Genomic DNA, 23102 nt, shown 5'->3' on the forward strand with positions numbered 1-23102 from the left:
TATAATTAAAAGTCATCTTGACAAAGGTCATTTCTATACAATCATTTTATAATAATGGCTGATGATTATTCTAACAGAAATATCTAATTCCCATAGAATGATAATCATGTAATAATAAGAATTGATGACATTTTATCACTCATGTAACTCCACATTCGAGGAGCTGCTGAATATAAATATACATAAATGTTTTTTATTTTATTTTTTTCAATGACTGTTTTTCCTTCTTAACTGGAGAATAGACAACCTCTGGTGCAACCGATTTTTGTGGGTGTTTTGCAGCACTGGAGTGGTTCACGATAGCGTAGAGTAGCTTTTCATTCTGTGATAAAGAAAACGGATCAGATAAAGCTGAAATTGCAAAGACTAGGAAAGAATATTTGTAAGTTATTCAATAACATAAAATCCCTTTTTTTCCTCTTATAAGGCATATGGCATATAAGATAAAAAAGATAGATAGAGGGATAGATGATAGATAGATAGACAGATAGATAGGAAATGGAGCATTGTTCCTTAGCGCCATTTCTATGCACTTTACTCGGCTCATCCAGCGGCCCTGGTGCCGGGTGGCTCGCTGGGTAATAAAGGGGTTAATACCAGCTTTGTATTCTCAGCTGGTACTAAGTCCGAAATTCATGGTGTCATGCCAAATTAGAGATGGTCACCATGAATTTCTAGTAAACAGTAAAAAAACACAACAAATAGAAATTTTTTTATTATTACAAATACAACAAAAAAAAATTTAGAGACTCCATCTTTATCATAAGAAAAATCCTTAGTCAGAAGTTCGAGTCCTCACCTTACATGTTTCATGGCTTTTTTGTACTTTTCCCAGTAGTAGAGCATTTTCTCATCTGCGTTCCGCCCAAAATAGCCTCTCAGACCATGCACATAAAATGCCTGAGCGCATGAACATTAACATAATACTCAAGTATCTTTGGCCTCCAGCACTATTGTGGTGCGATCACGCATGCATCGTCTCCATTATTGCGACATAGTATTCTTTCCATTAAGCAAGCGCCCGGACTTATTCTTTGTAAGATGTCTGTAACCTGCGCATGCCAAATCCTGGCATAGTGTCCCTTTCATATATATCTCTGGTTAGGAGTGCCACAAATCATATGATCATTTACACCCCTCTACGTCAATGATGCAATTGGCTGCATGCAGGTATTTAGGTATGTTCTTCCCACCTCAACACATGCCTCCTGAGGAAGAAGTTTGAAATGTACATTGGATGTCTATGTCCTTACGTTACGTCACGTTACGTCCATGTAAGTGCCTTTTGCTTAATATGACCAGTTCCAACCTATTACAAATAAACATGTGTAACAACTAATGACTGAATACCGAAGTAACAGCTACCTCTTCCCTGTAGGAAACTCTTTGACTCTTTGACCAATTAGCTAGCTGCTAATAATACTATACTAAATAGAAGTACTTTGTATATACAATAACATATATATATATATATATATATATATATATATATATATATATATATATACTAGCTGTAGTACCCGGTGTTGCCTGGGATAGTAACTGTCGCTCTGTTTCTCTCCCAGTCTCTGTCTGTCTCTCTCTGTCTCTTTCTAGCTTTTTGTCTGTCTGTCTTTTTCCTTGTCTGTCTTTGTCTGTCTCTTTGTCTCTTTCCCTGTCTCTGTCTCTTTCCCCTTCTGTCTCTGTCTCTTTCTCTGTCTCTTTCCCTGTCTGTCTCTTTCCCTGTCTTTTTCCCTTTCCCTGTCTCTTTCCCTTTCCCTGTGTCTTTCTCTGTCAGTCTCTTTCCCTGGCTGCATTGTGACACACCAACACTCCATTTAAGGGCGTGGCTGCGCATTCTTCTGAAGCTCTGGCTGCACTGTGGCTCCCAGTTCCATTGACTTTAATGGAGACAGTTTTTTGGTAAATAACTGTAAAGCGTGGGGTTATAATTTCCCCTCAAAACATAGTCTATGATGTTCCCTGAGTCACATGGGGCGTCTGTGCAAAATTTTGTGATTGTACATGCGACGGTGAGGATTCCTTTAGCAGACATACAGTATATACATACTGTACATACATAAACTCAGCTTTATATATTAGATATCATAAGCACCTTGGCACCTTTTTATAATAACATATGAACTACATGTAACTGTAAGTTGTTTGTTGATATTTTAAGATACTTAATAAAATATTTTTTTATTGGTATTATATACTCTTTTGTTTCTAGTGTTATTACGTATGGTACTGAGTTGGGTACCATGTAAATTATATGTGGGTAATAGTGTATACTCATGTCACGTCTGTTAGAGAGCCAATGAACATGCAGCGATTGCCTGCCATACAAGGTAAGGCTGTAGCTATATTGGTAACTGGCATTACTGTGATTGGCCAGTCACATCACATCATCAGGTCTTATATGAGACCCGTGGCTGGGATACTTGGCACATTGTACTTCACAAGCAGTTCAGGGAGAGTTGATGTAGAAGGGAAAGCTTAGATTGGAGCAGGGTTTGTACACTTGCATCCTTTAGTGCCCTTTAGGTGGCACTAAAGGGTGTTTTTAGGCTTATTTAACTTAATAAATAAATATTTTTAAAAAATGTTATGAGGTCTTCCCTATTTTTGATAACCTGCCGAAGTAAAGCAGACAGCTGAGGGCTGGTATTATCAGGCTAAGAAGGCTTATGTTTTTTTGTCTATTCCCAGCCTAAAAATAGCAGCCCACAGTTACCCCAGAATTGGCTCATCCATTAGTTATGCCAAATCTGGCACTGCCCTGTTGTATTGTCAATTGAGTAAACAAATTTGGGCTTGATGTCAGCTTTGAATTGTCAGCTGGCATCAAGCCCAGGAGTTAGTTATAGAGAGGCATCTATCAAACACCCTCATTACTAACCTAACTAAAACACAGATACTCAGGGAAAAATTGTTTATTTGAATAAAGATTCCTCGCCACTATCCCACAATTATTTAGACAAAAAAAGCCATGAAGATCCACTGTAATCTATGGTGGAGTGGTGCCATGATGTACCTTGAATCCATATTTCAACTTATGGAGCCTCACTCAGACAAAGAGACTCCAGAGGTTACTCTCTATCAGCACCAGACACAAAATTTCTTATGCAGCATGACATCAGTAACTCGGTGACATCACCATGCATGAGAAACTCCGGGTTGGGTGCTGACCGGAAGTGACCTATGGAGCCTCGCTCTCTGAATGAGGCTCCAAAGGTTGCAGAGTAAATTCGGGGGATGTCGTGGGAACCTACTATATGGATTATATCAGATATTTATGGCTTTTTTTTAATAATTTGGTGAATGAGGGATAATGTGAGGGAGTCTTCATTCAAATTAACAGGTTTTTTCATATTTCTGTGTGTTTTATTAAATATACATTTACTGGGTTAGTAATCAGGGAGTCTGGTAGACACCTCTCCATTACTAACCAATGTGCTTGATGATAACACTAGGGCTATTTTAGGCTGGCAAGGGACAAATACCATGGGCCTTGCCAAACTGATAATACCAGCCCGCAGCGTTGCTTTCTGCTTTACCTTGGCTGCTTATAAAAAATTGAGGGGACAATATGATTTTTTTCTAAATATTTAATTTTTCACTTCTCAGCAGCGATCTGGGAGTCAGAGATTTGCCAGGCATCTTCTCCATGCTGTTCCTGTTCAATTACAGTACTGTTTTCCTTATTTCGGCAATTTTCCAGCCCTCCTAGGGGGATCTGCTGGAAAAATTCTCAAGTTCCCCATAGACCTCTATTAGACTTATTACTTGAGTCCAGCCCGTCTGAGCATTAGACCAACTCGATTTGAGTAACACGCACTTGAGCACTTTAGTGCTCGCTCATCACTAGTCTTTATTCAAATAAACTATTTTTTCCTGTGTGTTTTTTTTTTCACTTTACACTAACTGGATTAAAAATGGAGGTATCTGATAGATGTCTCTCCCTTATTAACGCCTGGGAATGATGCCAACTGACAAAGCACAGCGGACATCACCCCCAAAAATATTACCCCGAATTCTCAATGCACCAGGGTGATCAGGAAGTGCAGATGAAGTGCCAGAATTGGTGCATGCAATGTGATACACCAATTCTGCGGCAGCTGCAGGCTGCTATTTTTAGGCTGGTGAGAGCAAATAACCAAAAACTTTCCCAGCATCATAATACCAGCCCACAGCTGTCTGCTTTACCTGATCTGGTTATCAAAAATAGGAGGAAACCCAAGTCATTTCTTTAAATTATTTATTTATTTATTTAGTTCCCAGCAGTGATCTGGGAGTCAGAAATGCATCCAGATGTCTTTCACATGCTGTTTCCAATACATTTCAGAAATTTTTCCATCCATTTAAGCAATTTTCTAGCCTCCCCAGCCCTCCTAAGGGGTCTGCCACAGAAATGAGTTCCCTATTGACTTCCACTATACTCATTCTTCGAGTTGAGTGCGTCCGAGTTTTGGATCTGCTTAATTTGAGTAACGAAAATTCAAGCAGTTAAGTGCTTGCTCCTCACTAGACCCAACCCTATGAAACTGAATGTGACAAAACTAATATGTATGTGGTCCTGCCAATAACACTTTTTTTCCATAGCAATGGCTTAGTTTAGGGATCTAGTTCGGTAACCTGGGGTTTCGTGGTCAGTTCCTTTGTCTGCTGGGTTATTGTCTTTTCTTTTCTGTCCAAATGCTGATAGTTCAAAATGTCCTTATTTTCTTTTCTTGGTGTGATTCTCTCCAAATTTTACTTATTTTCCTGTTATTTGCCCTATCACATTCTGGGTTGTGTTATGTATAGTCTCTTCTCACTGCACTTCCTTGCTGGCTATCTCTATGTGGATTTTCTTCTTGAAGTTCCAGCCCTTCAGCTTACAGTTTTACCTTCAAAGTAACCACCAGTTGAGTTCCTACCATAAGTCAGTGTGTATTACTAAACAATCCCTATACGTTTTAACTTATTTGAACTTGTTTCAGTTTATCCCAGTCTCTGTTTCTGTCTATTTCTGCATATCTTCCTCTCTAATAGTAGACAATGTGTGGTGGCCTCCCCGAGGGTCCTTCAGGAGGCATGAGAAATCCCTAAAGGCCCAGTTACACGGGACGATATATCGGGCGATCTCATGAGCGACGTGACACGCCCAGATCGTATTTACGATTTGCCGGTATCGCCCATAGGTCGTTTATTTACTGTCACAAGTAACAATCTCAAAATCGACGCATCAGCGGTCAACGATATATTGTTGGACCCAGGAGGTCGTTTGAATGTTGTTTGTCGTTGGCAAGGTGTCAAACGGAGCAATATGTCGGTTGCATCCCCAAAAGCGAACAATTTTTTAAAAATGAACGACGTGTCAACGAACCATGATTTTCATCCTATTTGCAATCGTTCAGAGTCGCTCGTAGGTGTTACACGCAACGACGTCGCGAACGATGCCGGATGTGCGTCATGGAATCCGTGACCCCAACGACATATCGCTCGATATATCGTCCTGTGTAACGGGGCCTTAAGTCCTATTAGGGAGCCAGGTCCGAGGAGGTGCTGTTATTTTGCAGCTAGAGTCTTTTAGTCTGTACAGGGACCAGTTAGGTGCACCCGTATCTTCCCCTTTTTTTTTTTCACCTTTTGTGTGTATAATTTATATTCATAAGATAGGTATATAATAAATAGATAGATCGATAGATTACCATTTTTACCTTCACTTTTGTCTGTTTTTTGAGGTCTTCTAAGTTTGCATATTCTGAAAAATAAAGATGTTTTTTCTTAGATATCAAGTAGTATTCACTTGGCTATAAATGCTGATCATACAATGCAGCTTCTCCTTTTAACCCCTGTAATGCCTGTGCCCAGTCACATTTTTATGGGACATAGTATGGCTAGCTCCTGCACAGAGGATTGCAGGAATAGAGGAGCTGCGAGCCTCATCAGTACAAGGTCACAGCCGACATCCCATTGCAATGACTGGGGTCAGCGTGAACTCTGTTCTTATCATTTAAGCATTCAGCTGCCAAAGTCAATGAGTAATGTAACTGGATTTTGCTCCCTCAATACATTCAGTGGCACTGCTATAACATGATGACAGTATACAAATGAGTTACTATGACTACTGTCACACGGAGTTTTGCTCAAAACTTGCTGAGTGCCATGGTGGCATCAGATGCTGTACACACTACAGATTCTGATACTCCACAGTATGTTTTCTCTGGTGTATTTGAGTTACACAGGCAGGCTCAGGCGTCAACCAGCTGTGTGCTCATTAATGGTCAGGCTAGCAAGAGTTAACTTCTCTTAGCCTGCTGGTTATCTCTGGGATCACATCTTGTTGGAAACCTATCACATTTACTCCCAGTCTTTTTAAGATGGTAGAATATGTCTTCCCATGCCAACTATAGTTTATTTCTGTGTTGATCTGTGTGCTGTTGTGTCTAGTCCTGCTAGTGATTATATTGCATGGTGGTTGAAGTTGTTGCTGAATTCTCCCATTGTCTTGTTGTTTCCTCCCTGCTCTTATTTACCTACTTACCTCTTATTGTCTTATACGTTTGTGTGAGCATGCTGTGAGATAAAGGTTTGGTTTCTCCTGTTTGTCTATCTCTGTTGGTTTTAGGTTTGGTTTCCACTGTTTGTCTATCTCTGTTGGTTTTAGGTTTGGTTTCCCCTGTTTGTCTATCTCTGTTGGTTTTAGGTTTGGTTTCCCCTGTTTGTCTATCTCTGTTGGTATTAGGTTCGGTTTCCCCTGTTTGTCTATCTCTGTTGGTTTTAGGTTTGGTTTCCCCTGTTTTTCTATCTCTGTTGGTTTTAGGTTTGGTTTCCCCTGTTTTTCTATCTCTGTTGGTTTTAGGTTTGGTTTCCCCTGTTTTTCTATCTCTGTTGGTTTTAGGTTTGGTTTCCCCTGTTTGTCTGTTTCTGTTGGCTTTAGGTTTGATTTCTCCTGTTTGTCTATCTCTGCTGGTTATATCACACTCCCATCTGGGCCTTCCCCTGGGGTAGGGGGGAGGGGGCATAGGATCAGGACTGGTTAGGAGCAGAGTCAGGTAGGCAGCTCAGACATCCTCACCTTCAGATGTAACTCTGAGATAAAGGATAACTATGATCCCTCTAGTCTGAGGGTAAGTCTAGGTGCCCTGGTCCCCCGATTTACCTGATCATTGTGACTCTGCAGTGTCAAACAGAGTGGTATCCCACCTTTTATTGGTTTTGATCATTTTTTCACTGGATAGATGGTAAATGTTAGACTGGTCTGGGTCCCGCGGCTGAGTCTCACCAATCAGCAGAATCCTTTGCTCTCTTCTGATTCTCTCCTGGCAACAAGAACCAAGTGTTGTTTGGACCTGCAGATCATGGATGCAGTTTTCCATTTCTCAACTCAAAACTCTGAAGATCCTTGAAAATAGCCAAGGGGCTGCACATGGTGTCTTGACCAGTATCATGGACTTCAACACCTTGTCTGAGTGTATGAAGGACTCGCAACTCCATTGAACTACTCCAGATTGCGTTTTGTTGTTAGAAGAGAACCAGACAAGAACAAAAAGTTCTCACTAGTCAGACCCATACCAATCTACCACTGGAATGTAATCAAGAGGAAGATGGATAGTCACAAGCCATCAAACAAAGAAGAACTTTCCTACCAGTTAGAGGGAGTGTGGCGCCACTTTCCCAAACTCGCGTTTCGGAACGAAAGCCTTCATCTGGGGAGTCAAAAATAATGTAAAGCAGATTCAGTGAAAGTACAACTCCACTTATGTAGGATGCAAACAGTACAGGATAGATATGGAAAATTTATTTACACCCATGAACTTTATTGTATTATTTGTCACCTGGATTTTGGTACACACAAGCATCATTGGCCTCCGCAATTGTATCTCTGAAATAAACAAAAATAAACATTTTTGTAGCATTTTCTGTTTGTAAAATTATACAATTGTGGATTTGTACAAACTCTGACTTACAGTCCATGTAATACTCCAGAGCTGTACTCACTATTCTGCTGGTGAAGTCACTGTGTACATACAATATATTACTTAACCTGCAGTGATTCTGAATAGTGATGAGTAAACCCATGGATAATCAGGTACGAAGAAGCAGCAAGGAAAATAAAAATCGGGATCAGCGAGCAAACTTGACGCCAACCTTAACCCCAAACCACGAACCCCTGACTAAGTGGTGACGAGACATCCGAGGCTGTAAAATTGCTGTAGTAAGTGCTAGGTGGCTACAAGTGGAGTAAGAGCAAGATACTTACACATACTGTATGTTACGGGGTTGGCGGATTGAGAGAAAATAAGAAACAAAACCTTCCCCCTCAATCGCAACCCAGGGTCCACCATGCAGAGATGTTATACCGCTGCTAGTAGTCCAGAGGACAAAGTGGACCCACAACAGCTTATAGATAAAAATAAATGGAAACCCAATAGGCTGTGTTGATGGCACATAGTGGTATAATAGTGGGTCGCAATAACCTGTGGTAACGTCACAGAGGTTATGCAAATGAAAGGGAAATAGTCGCTGTAACCAATGTTATCCTCACGGAGGCTACGAGACTCAATAACGCAAAGTAAAACCCCATGCACACACCCACACTCAGCACACACGCCTAACCAGCGATCCCTGAGTAGCAGCCTACCCCATGTGCACACAAAGGAGATGTCTGAAGACAACCTGCCTAGGCGACACATCTAAGGTGTGGAGTACCTCTCACAGCACCAGGTCATGGCTTGGGAAGCAACCTGCCTAGGCAACTTGTCTAGGATGTGGAAAATCTCTAACAGCACCAGGTTACGGTATTAGCAGTGCCTGCCTTAGTGGCCCGACTACGGTGTGGAGTAACCCTTTTTGGGCCATGATAATGAGCAGTACCTACCCAGTCGACCTGTCTAAGGTGTGGAGTATCCTCTCACAGATCCAGGTCATGAGGTATTGTCATTTGATAGGTGTGCCAATAACATTGGCTCCACCCCAAACAAGGGTATCAGTCATTGTCAGATGACCACGTCCAATAGTCCTGAAGGCGAGAGTTATGAACATGCTCAGTTCAATCAGGATCCACCACGTCATGGACATGCTCAGTGCAGTCCTTTCCGGACTTAGGGGCACTTTGCACACAACGACATCGCAAGCCGATGCTTGTGATGCCGAGCACGATAGTCCCCGCCCCCGTCGCAGCAGCAATATCTTGTGATAGCAGCCGTAGCGAACATTATCGCTATGGCAGCTTCACATGGACTCAGCTGCCTTGCGACGTCAATCTGGCCGGCGACCCGCCTCCTTATTAAGGGGGTGGGTCGTGCGGCGTCATAGCGATGTCACACGGTAGGCGGCCAATAGAAGCGGAGGGGCGGAGATGAGTGGGACGTAAACATCGCGCCCACCTCTGTCATTCCGCATAGCCAGCGTGAGCTGCAGGACGCAGGTAGGAGATGTTCCTCGCTCCTGCGGCTTCACACAGAGCGATGTGTGCTGCCGCAGGAACGAGGAACAACATCGTACCTGTCGCAGTCGTGTAATTATGGAATTCCCAAACACTACACCGATGATATGATTACGACGATTTTGCGCTTGTTAATCGTATCATCTAGGATTTACACACTACGATGTCGAGTGCGACGCCGGAAGTGCATCAGTTTCGACATGACCCCTCCGACATCGCACCTGCGATGTCGTAGTGTGCAAAGTGCCCCTTAGTCTCAACCAGAGTGGAAACATTTTGCACATGCCCAGTATTTTCCACACTTAGTCTCTGGAAGAGGAGACTCTGCCTGAGCAAGCTCAGTAGGCAAAACACAAGAATAAAGGCTGCTTTAAACGCAGTGACATTGCTAACGAGAAACACTGGGGTCACGGATGTGGCGCACATCCGGCCTCGTTAGCGACGTCATTACGTTTGACACTTACCAGCGACCACTAACGATCCGAAAAGTGCCAAAAATCGTTGGTTGTTGACACGTTATTCATTTCCCAAAAATTGTTGCTCGTTTGGTACGCAGGTTGTTTGTTGTTCCTGAGGCAGCACACATCGGTAAGTGTGACACCCTGGGAACGATGAACAACAGCGTAACTGCGTCCTCCGACAACGAGGTGGGAGTGACGTTCATACGGCTGCTCTCCGCCCCTCTGCTTCTATTGGTGGCCTGCTGTGTGACATCGCTGTGACGCCGCACAAACCTCCCCCTTAAAAAAGAGGTTGTTCGCCGGCCACAGCAACGTCGTTAGGAAGGTAAATTCAGGTGACGCATACCAGCAATATTGTTTGCCACGGGCAGCGATTTGCCCATGACGCACAAACGATGGGGGCGGGTGAGATCGCTAGCGACATCGCTAGAGATGTTGCAGCGTGTAAAGCAGCCTTTAGTTTCTGAGAGAACTAAGTACCTGAGCATGCACTGTGGAAACGTTTAGGGACTTAGCAAAGGTAATTCAGGCCATGTATGCTCAGTTTCCAAAACTCCACACTTAGACATGGAGGCAAGAGCAGCAAGCTGAACCACCCTTGGCACTGCCAAGATCCGAGGCTGGCACTCAGGCAGATTAGAAAAAGCAGCAGGCCATTTCTGCCATCTACAGCACCAGTTTGTAACACTGTGTTTCCCAGTGTTGATAAGAGGATCACACTGCAGTCAGACTCTCTTCTTGGCTACTAATTAATGTTCATGAATATTCACTGTTCCCCCACCCACCCTCTGTGCCAGTGTCTGTTATTGGTTGCAGACTCCTATGCACGCCCCTCAACTTGTGTCTTAATCTGTAATTGGTTGCATTCAATTTGCTGTACAGTAGTGTAAAATGAAATAAATAATAAAAAAAAGATGTAGGTTCCCTCCCTATTTTGATAGCCTGTGAGAGTAAAAACTACGACGGCAGGCATAGATATTTCCCCTCAGCCTACTAGCTTCCCAGAATTGTCACGTCAATAAGATGTGAGAATTGCAGCCTTTATCTGGGTCATCCCGATCACCCTGGTGTGGTGGTAATATATGGGGTTATTGACAGCTGTGATTTGTCAGCTGCCATCAAGCCCTAGATTAGTAATGAAAAACATCTATGAGCCTACTACTAATTGATTACTAATCCTGTAAGTGAAAAGAAATAAAACACAAACATATAAAAAATCCTTTATTTTAAATAAAATACACACACCCTCTCTCACTCCTTTATTAATGCCCAAAACACCCTTGCAGGTCCGACATAATACACATGAAGTCACATGACGATCCTGGCTCTGCTACATCCAAAGCCAAGAGAGAGAACATGTCCGCTCTCTGCAGGCTCTGGGTAACACTGCCAGCAGCGGGGAAGCCTGGGTGTGACCTACGCTGAACTGAGTAACATAAGCTGCATCCGCCCATTGGCTGGAGACATCTTTCAGTTCAGCGGAGGTCTTATCCGTGCTTCCACACCACTCCCAGTGAAAGTGAGACTGCATTATCTTATTGCGGGTCACGGACATGCTGAAATGTTTGCACCAGATTTGCAACTCCTGCCAGAAGATTACACCGCGAGTAGAAAAATGTGTTTTTTGAGTGGTTTTCTGCAAGGAGTTGTAAATTTGGTGCTCGAACTTATGCACCAAAAACCTGAACCAAAATCTGTATCTCCTGACAAAAAGTGCATCAAATTCGCATCACGTTTTAATGCATTTTTTTTTTGCAGGAGATGCAACAATTGGATGTGACAATTTGGGGACAGCTGTGGCCTACTATTTTTAGGCTGAGGAGGTTCAATAACCATGGGCCTCCCCAGCCTCTGAATACCAGCCCACAGCTTTCAGCTGTGTCTTGCTGGGTATCAAAGTTGAGGGATCGCATGTCCTTTTTTTACTTATTTACTTAAATACTTTTAGAAAAGCTGCATGGGGTCCCTCATATTTTGATATACAGCCAATATAAGCACATGGCTCAGGGCTGCAGTCTGTAGCCAGCTGCTTTATCTGCTCTCAGTATCAATACACGGGGGACCCTCTGCCATTTGTTAAATTTATTAATTTTTACACCATTACAGGGACGCAGACAGCATGTGTGATTCCAGCCAATTACAGACGCTGTCAAAGAGGGTGAGGTGGCGGTCTGACTGCAACCAATCACAGATGCTAAGACTGACAGTGGGCGGGGGAAGCAGTGAATATGCATGGGAGCTAATAATCGGACCCAGAAACAGTGGTAAAGCTGCAAGGGAAGGTCGGTCAGTATAACTGTCCTGCTTTATTCCCTATTTTTTGCTTTTCCCTTTTTTTAATCTATCATTATTTGGGCAGCAGAACATGAACAGTAACATGGGCTTCCATGAGAAGACAGCAGAATAGTGAGTGCAGCTCTGGAGTATAATACAGGAGGTAACTCAGGATCAGTAATGTAATGTATGTACACAGTGACTGCATCAGCAGAATAGTGAGTGCAGCTCTGGAGCATAATACAGTAGGTAACTCAGGATCAGTAATGTAGTGTATGTACACAGTGACTGCACCAGCAGAATAGTGAGTGCAGCTCTGGAGTATAATACAGGAAGTAACTCAGGATCAGTAATGTAGTGTATGTACACAGTGACTGCACCAGCAGAATAGTGAGTGCAGCTCTAGAGTATATGTGGGGCCCCGAGGCTCGGTGTCGGTGCAGCTGTGCATTACCTTCAGGGACTCCACGCGGCTGGATCTTGTCACAGGTAGGAAATCCTCTATTTTGATTGTCGTGACGCCACTCTCAGAATTGCGGTCAGTGGAGACCGCCACTGCAGGTTAGGGGTGCCTGGGGCTGATAGTGGGTGCAGTCAGTTGTAATAGCCTCCTGAGAGTGAGGCATGCCCCAGGGTCCCGTGTAGGTGTGTGGAACTACAAGTCGCAGAATGACTCACACGCACAAGCAGGATGTCTTTCAGGGGTTTTACTCACTGATGGTGGCAGGGTGAGTAACCCGGGCGTAGCTGGGATGAACCAGGCTGGAACCAGGTGTCCTTCAGGCTGACTGATGAGGGTGGCTACTGACTCGCCTTCCTTAGCCCTTCTGTTGTTTGTGGTAACCCCGACTTGCAGTCCCTATGGGGGTCACCCAGGGAAGTTGCTGCTCCCCTCGTTTCGGCCCGTTTGCTTGTAGCCTGGACCAGGTCACTCTGGCTGCTTGCCTCCTGTGAACTATGGGCCCTCACTTTGCTACGTGGCTGCGGACTCTGTGGTGTTGTCTTGGGGGTTTGAAGTGTCCCCTCAGGCAGGTTTGGCAGAAGAAAGCTGGATCTATCTCTGCACTGGGACCTGTTACCCCTTCGGGCCTGGTACCTCCCTGGCAGTCCTCTTACTCTCCACTCCGTTGCTCTCTCTTTAGCCTTGTGTGGATTTCGGACGGCACCACTAGGTGACCGTTCTCCCCCGTCAGTAGTCACTGCGCGGACGCTGTTAGACTGCAACAGCTCCAGGGTCTGCTTCTGCTCTCCCTGAGCTGCACACTAAACCGGCTCACTCGTGGGACCTGCACTGCTGCTCCTGTCTGAGCTCCACTTCCATGCTCCTCACTCCTCCACACTCTGCTTCAGACTGCCCTCTCCTCCTCCTTCCTCTTTTCCCTTTTGTGCCTGCCTACGCCACCTAGCAACCAGGCTCTCTACCACACCCCTTGAGTGGAGATGGAGGCTTCGCCCCCTCCTGGGATCCCCAGGGGTCCTCTCAAAGGTAAATGTGTGAGACCTGATCACTATGCGCCTGTGTAGTCACACCTCGGTCAGCCTTCTGGATTACCTGTTTTGTACTGTCCCCAGCATGGGTGCAGTACTCAGTGGTGCCTGACCAGGTCAGGGGCGCCACATTCCCCCTTAGTTATCACCAGCACGTCCTCGGGCTGCAAGACAACATTTTAAAATGCGTAAAACAGTAAGACATGGTAAAACGTTTAAAACCACCAGGTACCATACATCACCACCCTCCACCCACAAGTCCGTTAACCCACCCTAAACCCTCTCAGGAGGCAGGTCACCGGTTTCTTTTGGTAACCAGGTCTGGGCCATCCGTTTCCCCAGACCTTTCCTCCAATCTGCCTCTCCCGTTGGCCGCGCCTTCAGCCACTTCTGGCAGGATGTAGAGGCGGCTTTCGTGGTTTGGTGGTTTCAGGGTATACCTGGCCTGGTGGAGCCGCGCCTTCAGCCTCTTCTGGCAGGATGCAGAGGCGGCCTCCACAGTTGGTGCTGACCAGGTACCCTCTTTGTGGTGGAGAGCCAGGCCCCATAAACAGGCGTGCTCCCTGGTTGCAGGCGAGCCAGGCCCCATAAACAGGCGTGCTCCCTGGTTGCAGGCGAGCCAGACCCCTAAACAGGCTGGCTCTGGTGGTGGTACCTCTGGGGTAACTATTTACATTGCGAGAGTTTGTGGCTATAGCCAGTTCATAGCCTTAAGGTTCATTTTTCAAAGTGCAAAAAGAGGTTTCTCACATTAGTTCATGTGGGCACGTGCTTAAACTTGAACGTTGCAAAACTTTTCAAAACTTGTAACTTCTGTACTTTACTTTACTTTACATGAACTTTGCTCCTTCTTCCTTACCAGGGCTTGGGCCTGTAGGGCTGCGGCACTTGTTGCTTTCTCCATCTCTGTCATCATCTGTAGTGGTCTCATCAATGGGTTCTTTGTCTTTTCTTTCCTCTTCTTCTGTGTCTGTTTCTTGTAGTATTGTGACAGCAGGGTTTCTGTAGGGATTTCTGGGACATGGTGTGACATCTAGTGCGTACCATCCGCGTTCTCCTTGGTGCTTTGTGAATTCTACTGGGTCTCCTATCTGTAGGTTTCTTCCTGGATGTCCTCTAGGTAAATGTGCTCTTACATCCCTTCTGTTCACAAAGATGCCTTCTTTCATACCAGGTGCTACTATAAAGCCATATCCTGATTTCAAACTGAAGTCTTCTACAACTCCTCGACAAAGTGGGCCTCTGACCTGGGATTTGGCCCTTCTCAAGGACCGCTTTTCCTCTAAGTCTCTGGCCGTGACCTCGTCCTTCTCCTCTGGAGACTGCTGTGCAGGTGGATCCCTTGTCCTGCTGCGGCGCCGTGTCCTGCGGGCTGGGTCCTGCCTGGCTGCTATCTCACCGCTTGCAGGCTCCCAGGTGATGTATCTGGACAGATCTTCCTCAGCGGAGGATGTCGGGCCCTCTTCATCCCAGCGGGAGTACGGCAGCATCTCTGGCTCTTGGACTGGTGCTGCATCCACTGCTGATGGCTCTGGAGTCAGCTTCTCAGCTTCCTGGCCTCCCCTCCCCCTTAGTTCTTCTGGGCACTCCTCTTGTGGCAGCGCTAGGGATGGATTTTCATCAGCAGGACAGGGCGGGGGACCCTTTGGCATGAATGTTGCAGGAATCTTCCTGTGGGTATGCGGAGGGAGCAGATACCGGTCCACCATCTCCTTTGGGAAGTGGGCCTCTAGGTCAGCCTTCAGCTTCCAGTATTCGGGGTCCTCCCCCAGCAGGGACTTCCTAGAAGGGACTTCCTTGGGCTGGGGAGCGGTGTCTGCTCTGGCCTTGCAGGCCGGGGTAAATAATTTTACAGTCTTGTCTTGGCGGGCTGCGCCCTGCATGGCGGCGGCCTGGATCAGCGTCGCAGTTGCAGCCGGTTCTTGGCGGGCCGGGCAGCGCATCGCCGCAGCGGCCTGGATCAGCGTCGCTGTTGCGGCCGGTTCTTGGCGGGCCGAGCTGGGCGTCGCCGCAGCGACCTGGATCAGCGTCGCTGTTGCGGCCGGTTCTTGGCGGGCCGGTCTGGGCATCGCCGCAGCGGCCTGGATCAGCGTCGCTGTTGTGGCCGGTTCTTGGCGGGCCGAGCTGGGCGTCGCCGCAGCGACCTGGATCAGCGTCGCTGTTGCGGCCGGTTCTTGGCGGGCCGGGCAGGGCATCGTTGCGGCGGCCTGGGCTCGGCGGGCCGCACCTGGCGTGGCTGCGGCCTGATTCAGCGTCGCCGCGCCGGGCATCTCTCCAGGGACCGCGGGCATGGCAGCAGGGGTCGGGGCACTCGCGCTGGCGGGGGCAACACAGGACTCACCCATCGGTAGCATCATCGGGGCCTGAGTCGTCGCCGCTCGGTCTGGCACTCGTCGTGCGGTTCCCCTCTCATAGGCCTGAACCGCTGCAGCCATCTCCAGAAGCTCCGCACGTCCCTCTCGGATCTGCTGCACGATCCTCGCCTCCAGTCGGTCACTGAACTGGGCAAGCTCCCAGGACCACCAGGCAGCGGAACCCGGCTCTGGGCTCCTATCTTCAGACGCCATCTTCACCGCGTCGTCGCTGCTCTGCAGATCTTTTCTCAGCAGCAGGCTTCCGGCTCCCTTTCTTTCCCGACGTCTCTGAACGCCTTCGCTCTCATCACTTGCGAGACCAGGACTCTGCAGGGGATCTCTGGGTAGCCACACCTCTTCGTGGGCGGTAACTTCTCCCAGCGCGGGCTGCTGTTGTTTTTCAGCGCGCTTTTCATGGTGGCAATATGGCGGCGCTTCCAATTTTCCAAGCGGACCGCCCAGGCACATGGTCACCTGTCTGAACAGGTCTAGTCCTTATCCTGTTCGTGATGCCAGATATGTGGGGCCCCGAGGCTCGGTGTCGGTGCAGCTGTGCATTACCTTCAGGGACTCCACGCGGCTGGATCTTGTCACAGGTAGGAAATCCTCTATTTTGATTGTCGTGACGCCACTCTCAGAATTGCGGTCAGTGAAGACCGCCACTGCAGGTTAGGGGTGCCTGGGGCTGATAGTGGGTGCAGTCAGTTGTAATAGCCTCCTGAGAGTGAGGCATGCCCCAGGGTCCCGTGTAGGTGTGTGGAACTACAAGTCGCAGAATGACTCACACGCACAAGCAGGATGTCTTTCAGGGGTTTTACTCACTGATGGTGGCAGGGTGAGTAACCCGGGCGTAGCTGGGATGAACCAGGCTGGAACCAGGTGTCCTTCAGGCTGACTGATGAGGGTGGCTACTGACTCGCCTTCCTTAGCCCTTCTGTTGTTTGTGGTAACCCCGACTTGCAGTCCCTATGGGGGTCACCCAGGGAAGTTGCTGCTCCCCTCGTTTCGGCCCGTTTGCTTGTAGCCTGGACCAGGTCACTCCGGCTGCTTGCCTCCTGTGAACTATGGGCCCCCACTTTGCTACGTGGCTGCGGACTCTGTGGTGTTGTCTTGGGGGTTTGAAGTGTCCCCTCAGGCAGGTTTGGCAGAAGAAAGCTGGATCTATCTCTGCACTGGGACCTGTTACCCCTTCGGGCCTGGTACCTCCCTGGCAGTCCTCTTACTCTCCACTCCGTTGCTCTCTCTTTAGCCTTGTGTGGATTTCGGACGGCACCACTAGGTGACCGTTCTCCCCCGTCAGTAGTCACTGCGCGGACGCTGTTAGACTGCAACAGCTCCAGGGTCTGCTTCTGCTCTCCCTGAGCTGCACACTAAACCGGCTCACTCGTGGGACCTGCACTGCTGCTCCTGTCTGAGCTCCACTTCCATGCTCCTCACTCCTCCACACTCTGCTTCAGACTGCTCTCTCCTCCTCCTTCCTCTTTTCCCTTTTGTGCCTGCCTACGCCACCTAGCAACCAGGCTCTCTACCACACCCCTTGAGTGGAGATGGAGGCTTCGCCCCCTCCTGGGATCCCCAGGGGTCCTCCCAAAGGTACATGTGTGAGACCTGATCACTATGCGCCTGTGTAGTCACACCTCGGTCAGCCTTCTGGATTACCTGTTTTGTACTGTCCCCAGCATGGGTGCAGTACTCAGTGGTGCCTGACCAGGTCAGGGGCGCCACATATAATACAGGAAGTAACTCAGGATCAGTAATGTAGTGTATGTACACAGTGACTGCACCAGCAGAATTGTGAGTGCAGCTCTGGAGTATAATACAGGAAGTAACTCAGGATCAGTAATGTAATGTATGTACACAGTGACTGCACCAGCAGAATTGTGAGTGCAGCTCTGGAGTATAATATTGGATATAACTTACAATCAGTAATGTGATGTATGTACACAGTGACTGCACCAGCAGAATACTGAGTGCAGCTCTGGAGTATAATACAGGAAGTAACTCAGGATCAGTAATGTAGTGTATGTACATAGTGACTGCACCAGCAGAATTGTGAGTGCAGCTCTAGAGTATAATACAGGAAGTAACTCAGGATCAGTAATGTAATGTATGTACACAGTGACTGCACCAGCAGAATTGTGAGTGCAGCTCTGGAGTATAATAGAGGAGGTAACACAGGATCAGTAATGTATGTACACAGTGACTGCACCAGCAGAATAGTGAGTGCAGCTCTGGAGTATAATACAGGAGGTAAATCAGGATCAGTAATGTAATGTATGTACACAGTGACTGCACCAGCAGAAAAGTGAGTGCAGCTCTGGAGTATAGTACAGGAGGTAACTCAGGATCAGTAATGTAATGTATGTACACAGTGACTGCACCAGCAGAATAGTGAATGCAGCTCTGGGGTATAATACAGGAGGTAAATCAGGATCAGTAATGTATGTACACAGTGACTGCACCAGCAGAATAGTGAGCGCAGCTCTGGAGTATAATACAGGAAGTAACTCAGGATCAGTAATGTAATGTATGTACACAGTGACTACACCAGCAGAATAGTGAGTGCAGCTCTGGGGTATAATGCAGGAGGTAACTCAGGATCAGTAATGTAATATATGTACACAGTGACTGCACCAGCAGAATAGTGAGTGCAGCTCTGGAGTATAATACAGGAGGTAACTCAGGATCAGTAATGTAATGTATGTACACAGTGACTGCACCAGCAGAATAGTGAGTGCAGCTCTGGAGGATAATACAGGAGGTAACTCAAGATAAGTAATGTAATGTATGTACACAGTGACTGCAGCAGCAGAATAGTGAGTGCAGCTCTGGAGTATAATACAGGAGGTAACTCAGGATCAGTGATGTAATGTATGTACACAGTGACTGCACCAGCAGAATAGTGAGTGCAGCTGTGGAGTATAATACAGGAGGTAACTCAGGATCAGTAATGTAATGTATGTACACAGTGACTGCACCAGCAGAATAATGAGTGCAGCTCTGGAGTATAATACAGGAGGTAACTCAGGATCAGTGATGTAATGTATGTACACAGTGACTGCACCAGCAGAATAATGAGTGCAGCTGTGGAGTATAATACAGGAGGTAACTCAGGATCAGTAATGTAATGTATGTACACAGTGACTGCACCAGCAGAATAATGAGTGCAGCTCTGGAGGATAATACAGGAGGTAACTCAGGATCAGTAATTTAATGTATGTACACAGTGACTGCACCAGCAGAATAATGAGTGCAGCTCTGCAGCACAATATGGGATGTATCTCAATGGTCAGCAGTGTATCTATGTATACAGGGGATTTGCTGATGAAAATATTATGCTTTTGTATAAATGATTGCATCTGAGGTCTCCACCATTATTGGAAGGTATAATCCTTGTTACAAGAGAGTTAATCAACTATGTATATCGTAGATCACTTATTAATGACAATTTACTTATTTAACAAGATCTTTAATAGTCTGAAAATTGTGGTTCTACATTTCTAGGAATAATTAATAGATAAATACCCCAAATTGCTCCTCTTCTTATCTGTATATGAAAAGAAAAATTATTATTAGCGTCAGAATTACTATATAATGTATAAAAAAATTATTTAAAAGAACTGAGAGTCCTCGGTGGTTGATACCTTTTAATGGCTAACTGAAAAGATGGTAAATCCAAATGCAAAAAGGAGAATCTGATCCTCAAAGGACTCTGGACTACTGGCTAACACGGTACAAAGATATATTTTACTTGTATATAATGTATAACAATATAACATGATGAGATGTGTGATTATATATATAGAGCTACTAGAAGGTGGCCCGATTGTAACGTATCGGGTAGTCTAGAATGTGTATGTGGGTTAGCAGATTGAATAATAAGGTAATGAATGGACTGGATGGGTGAGGGTTAATTTAGTATTCTTATAATTGTTTATTGGTTTTAAAATTACAAAGAACAGAAAGAACAGTTTTAATAGATGAGACTAATGTTTAATGATGTCCATGGCTTGCAATGAAAGAAGGCCATGAACAGTGGAAATTGAAGTAAAAATATGCTGATGCTGGTATGTGCCCCCATCCTGGTGCTACCACCACCTGACATGTGCCCCCATCCTGCAGGGTAATGTGTGCGGGGGGCGGAGTGTGGGGGGGTGGAGCCGAGCGGGGCCATGGCGCTGATGTCAGTGCCGGGGACTGCATGGCTGAGGACAGGTGACTATTCGTGTATTCGTGTGTGTGTGTTCATTGTATACATGCAGTGGGCAGCGTGCAGGGGGGGTGGAGCCGAGTGGGGTAATGTGTGCGGGGGGCGGAGTGCAGGGGGGTGGAGCCGAGTGGGGTAATGTGTGCGGGGGGCGGAGTGCGTGGGGGTGGAGCCGAGTGGGGTAATGTGTGCGGGGGGGCAGAAGCGAGCAATGGGTATGTGTCGGCTGGGTTCCCAGTGTAGGCTCCAGGGGGTGCAGCACTCACCGGGAAGTCGGGGCGGAGTGTGGGTGCGGGGAAAAGTGTCGGGCATCATCCTGTCGACCCGTAGTTCGGGCTGTTCACTTAGCTGAGCCGTTGGTAGCAGGCTCTTTAGCGCGCGCGGTGTGGCAACGATTGTCACTGTAATGACGTCATTTTGGAGCAAGACAGACAGAACAAGGCAATTATATAGATAGTAATGTCATCCACTGGCAAATGTATCTGGACATTTTCATTTATGCCCCAGATTGCATTTCTCTTCTTGTCATCCAATCAGTGGATGGAGTGTGGAGACCGCGTAAGGATCCAAAATACCAGGCTGAGGGTAATATATCATATGTTATAATTCATCAGCGGAATGCACCAGTAAGGATCGCATTGGGGCCGGGATCCCTTAATTTTTGATAATAAATCCCCCATTACACACCAAACTTTGTGCCCAATTAGCTATATATGGTCCAATCTGTCATTTTTGATACGAAAAAAATCTTTAAAATTAAATATTTTTTTTCCAACCTTATGTGAACTTTACAGTTATTACTTCTTTACTTTGAAAGTTGTTAAGATAAACCATACTGTAAAGAAAAGCTTCCCGTCAAAGAGGACAAATGGACCATCCGTGGTGATCAGGGTCCATTGACCTTCTCTGCTACGTTTCCTGGTCCCTTCGAGCCAAGAAATTCTATAATATTATGTTACAATTGCCCGAAAACCCCCTACTTTTTTAATGACTCAAATGCATGTTTCGTAAAGTAAAGATTAGATTTCTCACCTTTTTTGGCTTTTAAGAAGAAGTAAAAGACAATTGAAAATACGAGGCCAGAAAAGCCAATGCAGGAAGCCACAATGACTACCAGTACCAACAGGTGTAATAGTTCAGCTTTATCTATAACATAAAAAAAATAATTGAAACAGCAGAAATACAGAATTTTGAGGTTTAATGATAAAATGGAAGATCTTTTACTTTTCTACCAACCTAAAAAAATCCAAAAAGGGCAATGATGTTTCACTTGCTGATGTAATATCTTACATGGATGCTCAAACATAAGAATAAGGATTCTAAAAAACCCATCATACAGTTAGGTCCAGAAATATTTGGACAGTGACACAAGTTTTGTTATTTTAGCTGTTTACAAAAACATGTTCAGAAATACAATTCTATATATAATATGGGCTGAAAGTGCACACTCCCAGCTGCAATATGAGAGTTTTCACATCCAAATCGGAGAAAGGGTTTAGGAATCATACCTCTGTAATGCATAGCCTCCTCTTTTTCAAGGGACCAAAAGTAATTGGACAAGGGACTCTAAGGGCTGCAATTAACTCTGAAGGCATCTCCCTTGTTAACCTGTAATCAATGAAGTAGTTAAAAGGTCTGGGGTTGATTACAGGTGTGTGGTTTTGCATTTGGAAGCTGTTGCTGTGACCAGACAACATGCGGTCTAAGGAACTCTCAATTGAGGTGAAGCAGAACATCCTGAGGCTGAAATAAAAGAAAAAATCCATCAGAGAGATAGCAGACATGCTTGGAGTAGCAAAATCAACAGTCGGGTACATTCTGAGAAAAAAGGAATTGACTGGTGAGCTTGGGAACTCAAAAAGGCCTGGGCGTCCACGGATGACAACAGTGGTGGATGATCGCCGCATACTTTCTTTGGTGAAGAAGAACCCGTTCACAACATCAACTGAAGTCCAGAACACTCTCAGTGAAGTAGGTGTATCTGTCTCTAAGTCAACAGTAAAAAGAAGACTCCATGAAAGTAAATACAAAGGGTTCACATCTAGATGCAAACCATTCATCAATTCCAAAAATAGACAGGCCAGAGTTACATTTGATGAAAAACACCTCATGAAGCCAGCTCAGTTCTGGAAAAGTATTCTATGGACAGATGAGACCAAGATCAACCTGTACCAGAATGATGGGAAGAAAAAAGTTTGGAGAAGAAAGGGAACGGCACATGATCCAAGGCACACCACATCCTCTGTAAAACATGGTGGAGGCAACGTGATGGCATGGGCATGCATGGCTTTCAATGGCACTGGGTCACTTGTGTTTATTGATGACATAACAGCAGACAAGAGTAGCCGGATGAATTCTGAAGTGTACCGGGATATACTTTCAGCCCAGATTCAGCCAAATGCCGCAAAGTTGATCGGACGGCGCTACATAGTACAGATGGACAATGACCCCAAGCATACAGCCAAAGCTACCCAGGAGTTCATGAGTGCAAAAAAGTGGAACATTCTGCAATGGCCAAGTCAATCACCAGATCTTAACCCAATTGAGCATGCATTTCACTTGCTCAAATCCAGACTTAAGATGTAAAGACCCACAAACAAGCAAGACCTGAAGGCTGCGGCTATAAAGGCCTGGCAAAGCATTAAGAAGCAGGAAACCCAGCGTTTGGTGATGTCCATGGGTTCCAGACTTAAGGCAGTGATTGCCTCCAAAGGATTCGCAACAAAATATTGAAAATAAAAATATTTTGTTTGGGTTTGGTTTATTTGTCCAATTACTTTTGACCTCCTAAAATGTGGAGTGTTTGTTAAGAAATGTGACAATTCCTACAATTTCTATCAGATATTTTTGTTCAAACCTTCAAATTAAACGTTACAATCTGCACTTGAATTCTGTTGTAGAGA

At 45.9% G+C, this 23102-nt stretch overlaps 1 long non-coding RNA gene across 1 annotated transcript; it reads right to left on the reverse strand.

The window, feature by feature from the left end:
* Positions 1–132: 132 nt before the first annotated feature.
* On the reverse strand, positions 133–21288 carry LOC142302125 (uncharacterized). The gene is made up of 6 exons (XR_012752938.1): positions 21232–21288; positions 19518–19539; positions 7806–7852; positions 7617–7676; positions 5685–5728; positions 133–322 (listed from the first exon to the last, which is right to left on the reverse strand). It is a non-coding gene; the product is annotated as an uncharacterized LOC142302125 (long non-coding RNA).
* Positions 21289–23102: the final 1814 nt, after the last annotated feature.

Source organism: Anomaloglossus baeobatrachus, chromosome 4 (assembly GCF_048569485.1).
Source record: "Anomaloglossus baeobatrachus isolate aAnoBae1 chromosome 4, aAnoBae1.hap1, whole genome shotgun sequence".
In the NCBI taxonomy this organism is placed as follows: domain Eukaryota; kingdom Metazoa; phylum Chordata; class Amphibia; order Anura; family Aromobatidae; genus Anomaloglossus; species Anomaloglossus baeobatrachus.